The sequence below is a fragment of the Cynocephalus volans genome, chromosome 9 (assembly GCF_027409185.1).
Source record: "Cynocephalus volans isolate mCynVol1 chromosome 9, mCynVol1.pri, whole genome shotgun sequence".
In the NCBI taxonomy this organism is placed as follows: domain Eukaryota; kingdom Metazoa; phylum Chordata; class Mammalia; order Dermoptera; family Cynocephalidae; genus Cynocephalus; species Cynocephalus volans.
This window is the reverse complement of record NC_084468.1, coordinates 78,024,610-78,039,455: the sequence shown is the minus strand read 5'-3', so window position 1 is coordinate 78,039,455 and position 14,846 is coordinate 78,024,610. Positions and strand designations below refer to the sequence as shown.

Sequence of the window (14,846 nt, the reverse complement as noted above, 5' to 3'; positions counted from 1 at the left end):
TTAGGATGTTAGTTAGGATGGCTAATATCCAAAAGACTGAGAATGATAAATGCTGGTGAGGTTGCAGAGAAAAAGGAACTTTCATACACTGTTGATGGGACTACAAAATAGTGCAGCCTTTATGGAAAATGGTTTGGAGGTTCCTCAAACAATTACAGATAGATCTACCATATGACCCAGCTATTCCACTGCTGGGAATATACCCAGAGGAATAGAAATCATCATGTTGAAGGGATACCTGTACTCCAATGTTTACTGCAGCACTATTTACAATAGCCAAGAGTTGGAACCAGCCCAAATGTCCATCAGCTGATGAGTGGATACAGAAAATGTGCCATATCTACACAATGGAATTCTACTCTACTATAAAAAAGAATGAAATATTACTATTTGCAGCAACATGGACTTTGAAAAAATTATGTTAAGTGAAATAAGTCAGGCACAGAAAGAGAAATACCACACGTTCTCAATTATTTGTGGGAGCTAAAAATAAATAAATAAATACACAAACAAAAGGGGGAGGCAGGGAAGAACACAGGACAATCACAATTCCTTGAACGTGTTAAGACAAGTGAACAGATATGATGTTGATGGGTGGGAGGAAGGAGAGGGAGGGGGAGGGAGGAATCATAAAGGGACATGAAAATCAAGTACATTGTATATTGATAAAATAAAATAAATAGAAATAAATAGAAATTAAAATTTTTTAAAAGAAACCTTTTTTGAGCACTTAAGACCTTACCATTCTCTCATTTGTGCCAATATTCTATCCTGCTAATTATAATTAAAAGCGCATATAATACCATTATACATACATTTCCATTTTTTGTTCTTTGTTTTTATTTTGGTGGCTGGCTGATACAGGGATCCAAACGCATGATCTTGGAGTAGTAAGGCTGCCCTCTAATCAACTGAGCTAACCAGTCAGCCCCTATTGTGTCTGTATTTTTTTCACTTGTTTGTCTTCCCTTGTTAGATCTAACACTTCTAGTAGCCTAGACATTGTGGAGGTTGTTACTGAATCACCATGGTTTAACAAATCTAGTACTTAAATGTCGGTCAATAAATATTCAGTGAATAAATCAATGGAATTGTACACAAATTTATTTAAAATTAAATGATTGTTTATTTGTTTATTTATTGCAAAAGGCTAACTCAGCCACAAATAAAATGTAAGTTATAGTCCAATTCCCCTTGAAATTATTGGGGAATGAGTATATACCATGAAAATCATATTACCAATGTAGAGCATGAAAGTGTTAAAATATTTCCAGTCCAGAACTGAAAACTCTGCCAGACATATATGCCTAGTACTTACTAAAAGGTGGCTTCACTCAGTGTTTCAGTGTCAACTATCACCCAGCTTTAGCCTATTCAAGACTAGACATTCATTAGTTGATTTCTTTTAAATGGAATTCAGAAGCCACATTGAGGGGGCTCCTACAGATCAAATCTGGAATAATTTGAGCATTAAAATAAATAATGATGGTAATGGATTACAATCCATTGAATAAAGTAGTAACCCATGATTCTATTTTGATAAGTCATCCATCCATCCATCCATACACACATACTCGTATATGCATACTTTCCTGAACAGAGGGAAAGGGAAAAGACTTCCCTATAGAATGCCAATTACTAAATGCAAAATGAATGATAGGGTTATAAAATCACTATTATGCAAGTATCATTGAAAAAAAAAAACTGGAGGAGGGATCATCAATGGATACTAAAACTTCTTGGTAAAAGTTGATGAGAAACAGGATATTTACATAACTTTAAAGTATCTCTCCAGAGATTGCTTATTAATTAACAAGAGGAAAAAATAATAACTTTACAATGGTGAAGCCTAGCAAAAAACACCTTTACCAAGTGATCAAAGGTAACATCACCAAGAATGAGGTAAACTGACATCATGTACCTCATGATGTAATTCACTAAGAACACATTACACATGTATTTTTTCTTCCAAAAATTGCATAAGCTGAATCTAATTATGAAATACCAGACAAGCATGAACTGAGGAACATTATAAAAAGTAACTATCATGAGTGTTAATGCCATGTGAGAGAAATATTGGTGAAAAACTATTCCAGATTAAATGAGACTAAAGAGGCATGACGACAAATTATAACACATAATTCTGTATTGGAGCCTGAATTAAAAAAATCAAAACAATTGGGGAAAATTGAATATAAATTTAAATTATGTAAGATAAATTTTCTGATTTTGATGCCTTGTAATATAAGAGAATACCCTTCGTCTTATAAAATACATGTTAAAGTATTTGAGAGTAATGGATCATGATGTCTTCAACTTATGCTCACACATTTCAGAAAAATAATATAAATAACATACATATGAATCACCACAGAGAAAGGAGGAGAGAGAGAAGGAAATGTGGTAAAGATTAACAACTGCTGAATCTACATAAGGGACATATGGGAGTTCTTTGTACAGTTCTTTTAACTTTCCTGTATGTATAAAATTATTATAAAATAAAAATAAAATGTATTTAGTGAAATAGAAATGACATGTTGTAACTAAAGTGATGCTAGTGCTTTATAGTCCCAAAGTCAGTTTGGCTAACACTTTTAACTAAAAGTAAAAGATTCACGTGAGGGAATAAAAGAAGCAATATATAATTTACCTGCTTTCTCGAATCTCATACTTTTAATATGCAACTGAGTTTTGTTATTTTGAGTCATGTTTTATTTTTATTTTTGAGAAGAGAGTTGACACTAAGAAATGTAAAAAAGGGATAGAGGGAAAGAATTAAAAACAGGGGAAGACAGCTCATTTCACTGATCTGAGTTCTACATCCTACGAGTTCTGTTTTGTGGACATGACAATTTATAAGATTATCTGAACAAAGATACAAGATAACTTTATAAACTAAAAAACAAAAACAAAAACACCTGTTTTACATTTCCTTGAACACACAATGACTAGCCCAGTTTCTGGCTGAAGGAACACAGCCCACAATGTTCACTAAAGAAATGAACTGGACTTATTTTACTTAAACCTTTGCTCTACCTCACCAATAATTAAAAGCTAATTATATCCCCTTCCGTTCCCTTACTTCTATCTTTCACAGTTGTTAATGGGCTGCTCAATATTCGTTCATTAGATCTGTAACAGTCCCAGAACCGCTCCTTTCTCACCTAATTTAGTTAGGTGTCCTTGAGGGTAAGAAACCTATCTTTTCAGAATGTAAGCATTCCATGGCTGTCATAGGAAATCTAAATTTTAAAAATCAAGACTTTCTCTTATTTTTCTTTTAATACCATATAACTTAGCTGCCATGAGTAAGGAGAATTCTCTTCCTGTTGACCATGTCATCCCAATCCCCTCACACAGTGCCTAATGCTTTGGGCTGGACACACGGCTAGCACTGGATCCAACTTTACATGGCCATTAAGATCACCTAATAAAATATCTTTTTATTTTTTCTTCAAGTTTGACTGCTGCTTTATCCTAAGCAATTCTACTGTTCTTTTATTATGAAATCCTGTTTTGGTAAAAAAAAAAATATATATATATATATATATATTTTAGTGAAGCTTTTATCTATTCCTTTAGTAAAATAAGCTTGCTTATTGAACCAGAATAATTTGCTGTTTTATGGTAAAAGTATTCTTATTTTTAAAAGAATATAAAAACTTTTAGCAAAGCCAGAGTGCCAAAATTGGGAAATCCCTTTATTTTATGTTGTTGTTTTGCAAAAACAAAAAATAATTTCTGTACAAATCATTTGTATGGGTCAATTGTTCTGATTTCTTAAAAATTACCTAATGGTCTACATTAACAAGGAAATAATCATGAAAAGCTGAAGATTCTATCATCTTTTATGTTCAACCCCACTGCACTGAATCAAAAAATACAAAGCAAAACTATATACTGAACAACAGTGGCTATCTTTGAACTTCTTTAGTTAACAGACCTTATAGGCTTCCAGCAGCGTAACAGTAAGTTCCCTTCAAGAAATCGTAGTATCACTTCATAAAACTTAATGGTGTTCCAACTCCCTTTTGTTATGCAGGACTTCCTATAGAGATAAGTGCTATTGGAGAAGAGCACGCATTAATAGTTCCTTTCTCTTCTTCTAAATGTAAGCCCAGCATCTATGCTTCAGTTCTTTTTTTCTCAGCTATAGCAACTTCCAATGGACTTTGGGTCAAGTTAAAGCTTTACTATCAGTGTACTCTGGCACCCAGTTGGCTCAGTGATACTTTTTATATACTTTTATTATTATTATTAAAAACTAAAAGAGAGAGAGAGAGAAAGAGAGAGAAAATCACTGTGATTCATGAACCATAGGTAGGTGGCTGATCTTTTCATTTAAAATCACTATTTGTATTAATGTACCCACATTTCTTTGGAACATAAAACTACTGAAGGCAACAGCATGCTGAGATGTAGTGTCTCATCCTAAACAGGGCCTAATACATGATATGAATTATCCGACAGCTGGTTACCCTCTATTTCAAATGCTATATAGTTTAAATATTCAGGCTGAATACTATACTGGTGGAGGTATTCTTCCAATGGAATGAAGAAAGAAGAAAGACAAGGACAAAAACTTGCATATGTTATAAAAGTTTCTCTCATAAAAGTTTAGAGATCTTAAATTATCACAGGACAGACTAGTATTACTAAATACACTAAGTTCAAAATTTATTCTTAAAGGAAAATAGATAAGGTAATCTACAATTAATTATTTTCTTCAACATTATTTTTTGTCTCTGAAGTCATTGTCTATTACTACATCGGACAGCATTATCTTAAAATTTAATAGAAGATAATTTTAAATTAGTAAATTACAAGGCTATAATGTAAGGAGTTACATAAGTATCTAAACAAATGTCTACCATGGTTAAACTTGCTTTTTAATTAAGAAAACAAAAAATGCAAATAAAATTTCTTTGTAAATAGTGAGGACACCTGTCTTAAGAAAAGATGCTTTTTCCCCAATTTAATATTCAGTAAATAACTGGTTTGAGTAAACAATCTAATTAGAGTGTAATATAAATATAGGGAAGTATTCAAATCCTAAGTGCAGTGCTTGATTAATTTTTCTAAACAATATAAATTGATTTTGAAAAACGTGTGAGTTTCTGAAAAATTACTAAATGAGAAATCAAATAAATACCGGTTTGCCCTTGTAAAGCACTAATTTGTAAATAACTTGAACTTTTAAGGACTTCTTTTGTCGTGGCTTAAAGGAACTAACTTATTGTCATGATAAGATACACTATAAACATGAGTTTGGCTTTTAAAATATTTTTCTTCTAAATGACTACTTTAAAAGGCAAAACTATTTTTATTTCAATTTTTCCAGCTGTTACAATATTATTAATAAAAACAACAATCATATTCAGTTATATACCACTTTAAAATTTAAAAAGACTTTTCACATAAAATATATTATTTGATTCTTACATCAACTCTATGAGGTAAGACATATTATTATTATTAAGTCAAAAAGATGAGATTGGAAATTGGTGTACTTTGCCAAATCACTTGCTGTTTTTATCACACTGTACTTGCTTACAATAAGTAAAAATCATGCTTAACTGACAAAAATGAATTTCTATTTTGTAAATTTTTCTATTTTGATCATGTTCGTGTGTTAGGAGAGAGTTTGCATTTGATTTTTAAGCAATGTGCATTTATTCTAGACATCTTTCACAACAACAAAATAACACATATTCATATAACATATTAAAGATTAGAAAGTACCAAAGGCATTTAGAAAACACAGAAGTGTGAGAAAGTATGAAAACATCATAAAAGTGTTTAAGTGTTTATTAATTTACTACATTTTTACCGCCTTATTACTTTTTTTTATATTTTTAAGATCTGAAGGTATTTTATAGATTTTCTTTACTTCTGAAACGGTGATTAAAACTTCCCACCCCTCCCAACAAACACACTCTGCACACCACCAGCTCCTCATGGACCAGGGCCAGACTGAGGCACAATTCAGCTTGAGGCACAATCCTGGGAGGCATTGATGGAGACAAAGGAGACACAGCAGTAGCAGAGGCTGCAGTGTAGGACAGAAGTGGGCAGTGTGTGGTTTTGAGGTAGTTGCCAAGTTTCATGGAACATCAAATACCTGCTGCTTGCACAATGCCCACAACTTCTATCACTGTCTGTTCTTTACCCAACTTAAGATGCTATCAACTTGAAAAAAAAAAAACACGTAATGGTGGGTGATAGCAGTGAGGGTAGAATTTATTATTGAAAAGTATTACACTAATCCTAATAGGCAGGTTCTATTTTAAGTGATATAGTTGCTGCTTCTCCAATGTGACTTTACACACGGGGTGGGAGGAGATTGAGAATTATTGGAGTATCTTAAAAGGAGGCTGCAGTAAATGTGTAGAAAAGCAAAAATTAGAATACTAATATAGATGAGGAAAACACAAAGGAAGAGAAGCTATAAACTACTAAGGCAAAAGTCAATTCATGGCATATTTCTCTACATCTACTCCAAGGATAATTGCCCTCAGAGTTTCAGCTACTCTCCTATGCAAATAAATTTTTCATAAGCTGTCATTCTATTTCTGTAAATCTAATACATTGTGATTTTCATACCTATTTGAATTTGTCAGATATAACAAAGATTCCCAACCTTTTCATTTGGAATCCACACATAACTTCCCCTGTATTTTAAGTTTTCAGATAGGACAGGTAATGGAAAAGGCAATAAGGCCAAGGACCGAATGCCAAGAAATAGCTGTGTTTAAAGTCCAGGTGTGAAGAAGCAGCCTGCAAAAGAGTCTGGAAGGAGAAAAGGAGGGAAGAATAACAAGGGGAAAGTTACCACTGCAAAAAGAAGAGAGCATATATACAAAGAGTCCTCAACAGTGTTAAATGATGAACAGAAGTCAAGAAAAGATGAAGATTTTTAAAGGGCATTAAAATTAGCAAAGTCACCAATGACTTTCAAGTAGTTCTCAACTGGGGGCTATTTTTGTCTACCAGGACACATTTGGCGATATCTGGAAATATATTCAGCTGTCACAACTTGGGGTTCCCTGGCATTGAGCACATAGTGGTCAGGGATGCTATTAAACATCCTACAGTGCACGAGACAGCCCCTCTAACAAGGAATTATCCAGGACAAAATGTCAATAAAGCCCATGTTGAGTAAACTATACATTATAGGAGCTAAAATACATGAGACTGAGGAACTCATGGACAACAGAGAAGTCAGGACTGTTTGCCTTGTAGGGAAAAAGTGAAATAGAATGGAGAGCTTTAGGAGCAGTCAGGATGTAGGAAAAGTTATTTTTTGTTTGTTTTTCTCAAGAATGAAAAACTTGGCAGAGTTGTAAACTAACATCAATAAAGAGATAGAGAAGAAACTAAAGAAAAAAACACAAGAAACACACTGATGTAGTACTGTTCTAAAGTAAGTGACGTATGTGAGGTAATGCATATTTTAATAAACTAGATTTAACCATTCCACAATGTACACAAACTTCAAAACATCATGCTATACCTGATAAATACATACAATCTTATCTCTCATTTTAAAATAAGTAAATTTTGGAAAAAAAGATATATTCCAATTTCATAAGAAGATTTTTTGGGGGACAAAATAGAAGCATTATACTTTTCATCGCAGGTATACTAAAAAAAATGATAATGTGGTTTCCTATGAGCAAATACAGCTTTGTTTATTTAAATACAGAATACCACGTATTAGAGTTCAATAGGGTTTCTTGCCTGCCTTAAGATAAAAGATATAACACTGTATAGCTAAAAGAAAATTTCAAAAAAATAAAATAGGTGAGGAGTTGAAATCAAGACAACTGGTGGAAACATTTGCTTTGGAAGAATGATAGGAAAAATACTTCTGTAAGATCAGAGAAAATGAAGGACTGATGGATAAAAACATTTTTGCTGGGGGTGGAGGTTTGCAAAAACAGGATAGTTTGAGGGGAGTGCTCAAAGTTCACACTCACTGCCTGGGTCAAGCAGTTAGGTAAATAGTGGATGCTTCCAGGAAAGTAAGAAGGCAGATGACCTGGTATAATCTCCTTATGAACGTACTCATGACAGACTTCCTAGCAAGCAAATAAACTGGCAAACTAAATGGTTTTTAGTAGGAAAAGAGTTTATCTTTGGACTGCTTTCAGCAAAATATGTCTAATTATCTAGGATTGCTTATGATAAACAAAGCTGGAATCTAGAAATGTATGAGATATGGCTCCCTGGAAAATGTCTATGCATGCTATATAACTGCATATAAAATGAAGATGTTCTATATTGAGATGTTTTTTTCTGTGTAGATGAGGTGATTATACACATTCAACAATCCAAACCTCATCCAACAGTCTGGGCCAAGACCCATCAGATGTAGAAAGAAGGGACCTGGGGAGCTGGGGAGGTAGTCCATCTCTCTCCCTGTTTCACCTGTGTCTCTTGACACCTGATAAGAGTTCTGATTTATGTGAGTCTCTCTTGACAGTGAAATCCTTTGTATTTCTCATTCGCACATAAAACTAATTAGTGGGTAGTGTTGAAGCCAACTAGCTGAGTATGAAAATCATAATTTTGGAGGTAATTACAAATGTATACAATAAAGAGCCTAAGAGAGAGAACTAAAATTATCAATACTTAGGTTGTTAAGGTTGGATGTAACAAGCTAAGAACAATAGAAGTTTATATAACAGAGGAGGTACTTCAGAGCAAACTTTAACAGTAGAGTGAATGATCACTGAATTAAATTGGAAAAGTGATAAAATGACAGCTCCTCTAATTTAGAAAAGATTAATTTAAACAAAAATGTCATCACAAAGGAAGACTGTGAAATTGTATATGAACAATTCATTTGTAAATCATATCTTTTTATTCAGAAATTGAAAATATGAGTTTGTGAAATAATTGTCTCCATTTTAAATTATTTTAAAACAGCACAAGTATATTAAATACTTATACTCTTTCTATAAACTGTAATGCTCATTATTGGATATAGTAGCAATATATTTCTTGACGTTGGAACTCAGAATTTGTTTTACTTATTAAATTTAATAAAGTTAATTTAATGTGCTGTATTAAATTTCAAAATAATAGAATAACTCTTAGAAAAATTTATTTTAGTTGGAAAATGAGGAAAATTATGTAAAAACCTCGGACTCCAGGTAAATATTTTACTCAAGGTCAATTTGGTGTTGAAGACTGTACATCTATTCAGATGATCAGAGATTTATCACGGATCCTAAATCAATAGATATTCTCTCTCATGCTATGAAAGCTGTGTCAGCCCATGGGGTTACCTAAAATAGGCACAAAGCAATTGGTATCTCATAGAAAATTAAGAGATAAACTTGATCCAAATAGCTATTTCTTGCCTTCATTGTATGGCCAGTCCATAACTATTGTACTGATATGATCCTGGAAACAATTCCATAGGTTGAAAACCCTAAAATGAATTATGCTTCTACTGGAACAATATCATAATTCATATGAACTTCCTGATCATGAATGTAGAATCAACAAACCAGAGTTTTATCAAACAATGCATCATAAAAATATCTATATTTGTGTTAAAATGTAAAAAATATGCATAAACACACCACACAATAATTGTGTTAGAAGCCTTAATTCATATCTGTATGAACATATATCACTACCTAACCAGCCATTTTACCTTTAATTCATTCATATTTATTAGATGCCTATTTCTTTTTTTTTTTTTTTTTTTTCTGTCTTTTTCGTGACCAGCACTCAGCCAGTGAGTGCACCGGCCAGTCCTATATAGGATCCGAACCCGCAGCAGAAGCGTCTCCGCGCTCCCAGCGCCGCACTCTCCCGAGTGCACCACGGGCTCGGCCCAGATGCCTATTTCTATACCAGGCACTATACTAATTACTGCAAAGAATGCCAACATACAGTTTCTTCCATCTAAAAGACAGGAAAAAATGAGACACATTCAAATAACTATGCGGTGGATGCCATGTATGTGATAACTTCGAAGGTTATACATCTATTCAATAACTATGCGGTGGGTGCCATGTATGTGATAACTTCCTTAGAAGGACACTGAGAGGAAATTATCATTGGTAACTAGAAAAATCAACAAAGGCATGGATTAGGGCTGTTAATCCCAAATTATTGTGTCAGTTATCAACAAATGTAATTTCATGTTTATTAAGTGATATCGTGATTTTCCTTCTTAAAATTTATAAGGATTGAGGAGAATGAGGTGTATGGCTTCATTTCCTTAAAAATATTAATGGTTTCCTTTTCTCATTGAATGTCTCTGTATTGTGCAATGATATTTGCTTTAATTTCATTGACAGCAAGTTACACCAAAAGCTACAATCATTATTTTAACCTCCAAAAGTCCATTAACATTTTTACATATTGAAAAGTCTCATTAAGGATTTCACGATTAGGAGGAGAAATTTCTTGAATCATATTTTCTAATCATTATACTTCCTTTGTTCTTAATTTCAAGCTTGAACAACTTTCATGCCACAAAATGTGTGAAGGCGCATATACCAAATGAGGCCAGTAGAATTCCTTTACTTGGTATATTATAGAAGTGGTGTGTTTTGCATCTAGTTTTTGAACATTAATCCTGAGATTCATTTTGTACCTTCTTTACCATTCCACTGCCTCTCAGTGACCTGCTCAGCACCAGCAGCTGTGCCTCAGTGGTCGAAATGAGCAAAAGACACAGACACAAGGAAGTTATGCATATATTTAAGAGTATCAATTGAGTACGTGAGATAAGGTACATATATGTTTCGTGTATAAGTTCAAACATATATGTTTCCCTTATGAGGGAAATAGCAGTTCATGTGCCTCTTTTGAATCCTCTTAATTTTTGATATCAATGATCACAATCCAAATCAAGCATGCCCCACCCATTCTGAATTTAAAGATGGTCAAAAATGGTTAAATCTCTTGTATTGACAGATTATGTTCAACCTTAATGTTTCCCTATCTGAGACTCTAAAATCCTTGAGGGCTGTCTCTTCCACCTTTGCATCTTCAGAGTAGGTTCTCAATAAATATTTATTAGGAGAAACTGTGAATAAATTAATAAATGGATGAATGGATAAAGAACTGTAATGAATAAAGGAAAAGCTAATAATTGAGAAAACAGCAGGCTCCAGAAGAAAAGTGAACACATAGTAAAGTGCTTGGCTATCTCAAACAGGGCTTTATTAGTCTTATTCAACTATTCAATTATTCAGCTTATTCAACTATTGTCAATAATATGTAAATTCTAAAGTTCAACATACCAAAAAATTAAAATATGACATGAGAAGCTAATGATCTACAAGTAACTACTTTTTGTTTTTTAAAATCAAATGTAAATCTGGTCTGTTCTACCGAAGAAGTCCTACAGCTTACGTTTTCACTGTGCCATTCACAGTTTCTACACAAAGGCAGCAGGATGCCAAATTGCAAAGGAGAGAAATTATGCTGTGTCAGAGCAAAACTGGCCATCAATGAATGCTATCAGAATTACTTAGCACAAATAGTTCAGGGTAACTTTGTGAATGAATTTCCTGAGTAATTTAAAGATAACACAGCTTTCAAAACTAACTATTTAATGTAATAAAAATAAATACATCCAAATACAGTAAGATTCCTTGAGTCAAATGAAAAAGTAAACTTAGTTCATTTAAGATATACATCTAAGACCTTTAAGTAAGAAAGAGAGCACCTCCCAAAGAGCAAAATTCTATGAATCCTTCAATTTCAGAGTTATTTTCATCTTTTTCAATCACAATGACCAGCACAGCATGAAGTCAGGGTCCATTAAATGACTGTGGATAAAAGGGAAGGAAGAGGCAAGCAGGAAATCTTAGTTAATTAAAAGAACTGAGAAATAATAAAGTATTTATGAATATAATAGTGATTAGCATTCAGCAAACATATCTGGGTCTACATCTTCCTGACACAAGGACAAGATCATACTTCTTGTTCCTTTCATGTCTACTTTGGGCCATGTGATTGGATCTGACCAATCACGTGGTCACAAGTGATATGAGTTTCCCACAGGTTATAGCATTTCATTACTGGAACCATGACCTCCAGAGAACTCTTTCTTTTTGCCATGGTAAAAAGCAATGTTTACAATGGTAGCTGCTTCAACAGACTGGATACAGAAGGGCGAGATACTAAACAGAACCTCCAGCACCTTCCACAATAAACATGTAGACTGAGTGAGAAATAAATTTATATTGCAAGGTCACTAGATTTGGATGTTATTTGCTATTACTTAGCCGAATTTATCCTGACTTATACATTCAGGCACTTTCCTTCCTTAAATGATGCCAGGTCCTCTGTATTGTCCATTATATATGAGTTTGCTCTCACATTAAAATTTTTTTAGAGCAGGATAATCTTGTAAATATTTAGAGTTAGAATTCACTGTGTGAAGCTGTTGGAGAAACCATGACAAATACTAACATTTACTGATTTATATATCACAGTCTGAAAAGAAATTTCCTAGAAATAAAGAACTTATTTCTAGAAAAGATTTTTAAAATTTTTGACCAATACTTAAAAAAGTATCAAGAAAGTTACTCAGAGGAAAATTAAGTAAAGTTGTTAAAGTGGTTTGATGAAATATAACACGTGAATGCTTATCAAATTATTCCAAATATATTTTGCTTTCTTGTAAAAATTTAAGCAAATCCCAATTTGTTCTGCCACTGAGGTTCAAAGAGTTAATACATCTGCCCTTTCTCTTCCAGATTGAAATATCCCAAAAGTATACAAAAACACAATTGTGGTGCATCTAACCCATTAGGGTATATTTTTGGTCATTTAGGAAACCCTCAGCATCTTAATTAATAAAGCCATATCTTATAAGTAGAACTGAAATCCCCATGAACTATATGAAAGGTTGCAGTTCCTACTAAGTATAAATATACTCTTTCGTTACAAAGTTCCTTTTTGATAGCATATCTCTCAGTAAAGACAGCGATAACAGTCATTAGCCTATCAAGAAACTACATTTTAAGTTCAGAAGTACTAAATTTTGTTTGTTTTTCTTTTTTGTATCCTTTGCAGAGGATTGCATCCTCAACTTATCACATAAATAGGTTGCCTTAAGTGTGTTACTTTCCTTACACAGAATTAACACAAGAAAAATTTAAAAATAGCTCAAATTAATTTTAAATCTAATTCATTCTCCCCAAAGCTTGTAGGGTTTGAACTTAGACAGCTAGGATCCAAATCCAAATCCTATCTCTGCCATTTACTAGCTGTGTGATTTGGGGCAAGCTGCTTATCTTCTCAATGCCTTATTTTTTCTTTTGCAAAATTTGATTAATACAGTATCAGTTTAAAGTATTGTTGTGAGGACTGAATGTGATAATATAATGAAGCATTAAAAGCAGAACCTTGGGGGCCGGCCCCGGCCCCGTGGCACACTCGGGAGAGTGCAGCGCTTGGGAGCACAGTAGCGCTCCCGCCGCAGGTTCGGATCCTATATAGGAATGGCCAGTGCACTCACTGGCTGAGCGCGGTGCGGGCAACACCACACCAAGGGTTGCGATCCCCTTACCGGTCACAAAAAGACAAAAAAAAAAAAAAAAAAAAAAAAGCAGTACCTTGGTTCAAATAAGCGTTTAAAATACATGTTACTGTTATTATTGCTGTAAAAAAAAAAAAACCCTGCATTCTTAAATACATACACTTGTTTGAATTATTTTGGAAGAGGAATATAGAATATGTGTCACTTTTCGCACACAAAGCTACAAGTTCCTAAGTATATAAATCACTTGTTTCACATAAAAGTAGAATTACCTAAAGAATTCTAGCATTTCTTCCTTACAATATTGCATAAGTTAAGTAAAATATTTGTTATACATTTTTAATTAATGATTAAACTGTAGAGTAACCAAGGAAAAACAGTAAAATCATGAAGTAATTTTTGGTAGATCTCTCTTGGACATTAAAAAGTGTCAGTATTTATTTCAAAAAGTTGTATCTGTAAATCCAGTGAACAGGTCAGTATTTACACCAAGTTTTTGTTTCAACCTCCAATAGACAATCCACCACAACAGCAATGGTGTAATTCTGCCATCTAGTGGAAAACCTATAATACTGCAAGGACACTTTTTTTGAAAACTCACAAATAGGGCCTCAAAAGAACAAAATCATTTTATTGTATCTTGACATTTTAAGTTTTAAATCTCGAAAGGGGATACGAAGAAAAGAGTGATTTTTTGATATTACAAGGAGAATTGTTTACATTGAATGTACTATTAAAATTTCATGAGCTATAAAAGAATATGTAAAAGACCCAACTCCAGGCAAGTTGAATAAACAGGGTACAACTAGTCATATAAATACCTATTTGTGAAGGAATAATGGAAATTTTGTGAAGAGAAATGTTTCATAATACTTCATCAGCCCTAACTTTGAATGTTGTATCAACGGGAAATATTTTTAACATGTTCTCATACTTTAACAAAAAATATCAATTGCAACAATAACAATATACCATTTTCAATGCACAACAGAATAAAAAGAAAGATGAAATTATATCTTTCTATATGTGCAAAAGTAAACACACACATCATTTTTAGTGTAATGGAAACAAGAAGCACATTATCATTTGTTGTTTTGTAGTTACTGATTTGCACAAGATTAGGAAATGGCTGAGCCAGAACAAGGGCTAGAAAGTCTAACTTCAAGCACAATCATTTTACTACCATGCAATGTTACCTTACCATCTTCAGGCTTCTTCACAATATAATTATCAGATCTTGATGACCTAATATTTTCATTTGAAGCCTAATTATCTAAAATTCATAGAGATATCATAAGTGAGTTATTTTTTAGCATTTTTCACATAT

General features: G+C 33.1%; 1 protein-coding gene across 1 annotated transcript in view; it reads right to left on the bottom strand.

Moving 5' to 3' along the window:
- CCSER1 (coiled-coil serine rich protein 1) overlaps positions 1 to 14,846 on the bottom strand; it is a 1,196,779-nt gene that overhangs the window by 1,176,184 nt on the left and 5,749 nt on the right. The gene's annotated exons all lie outside the window — the stretch shown is intronic.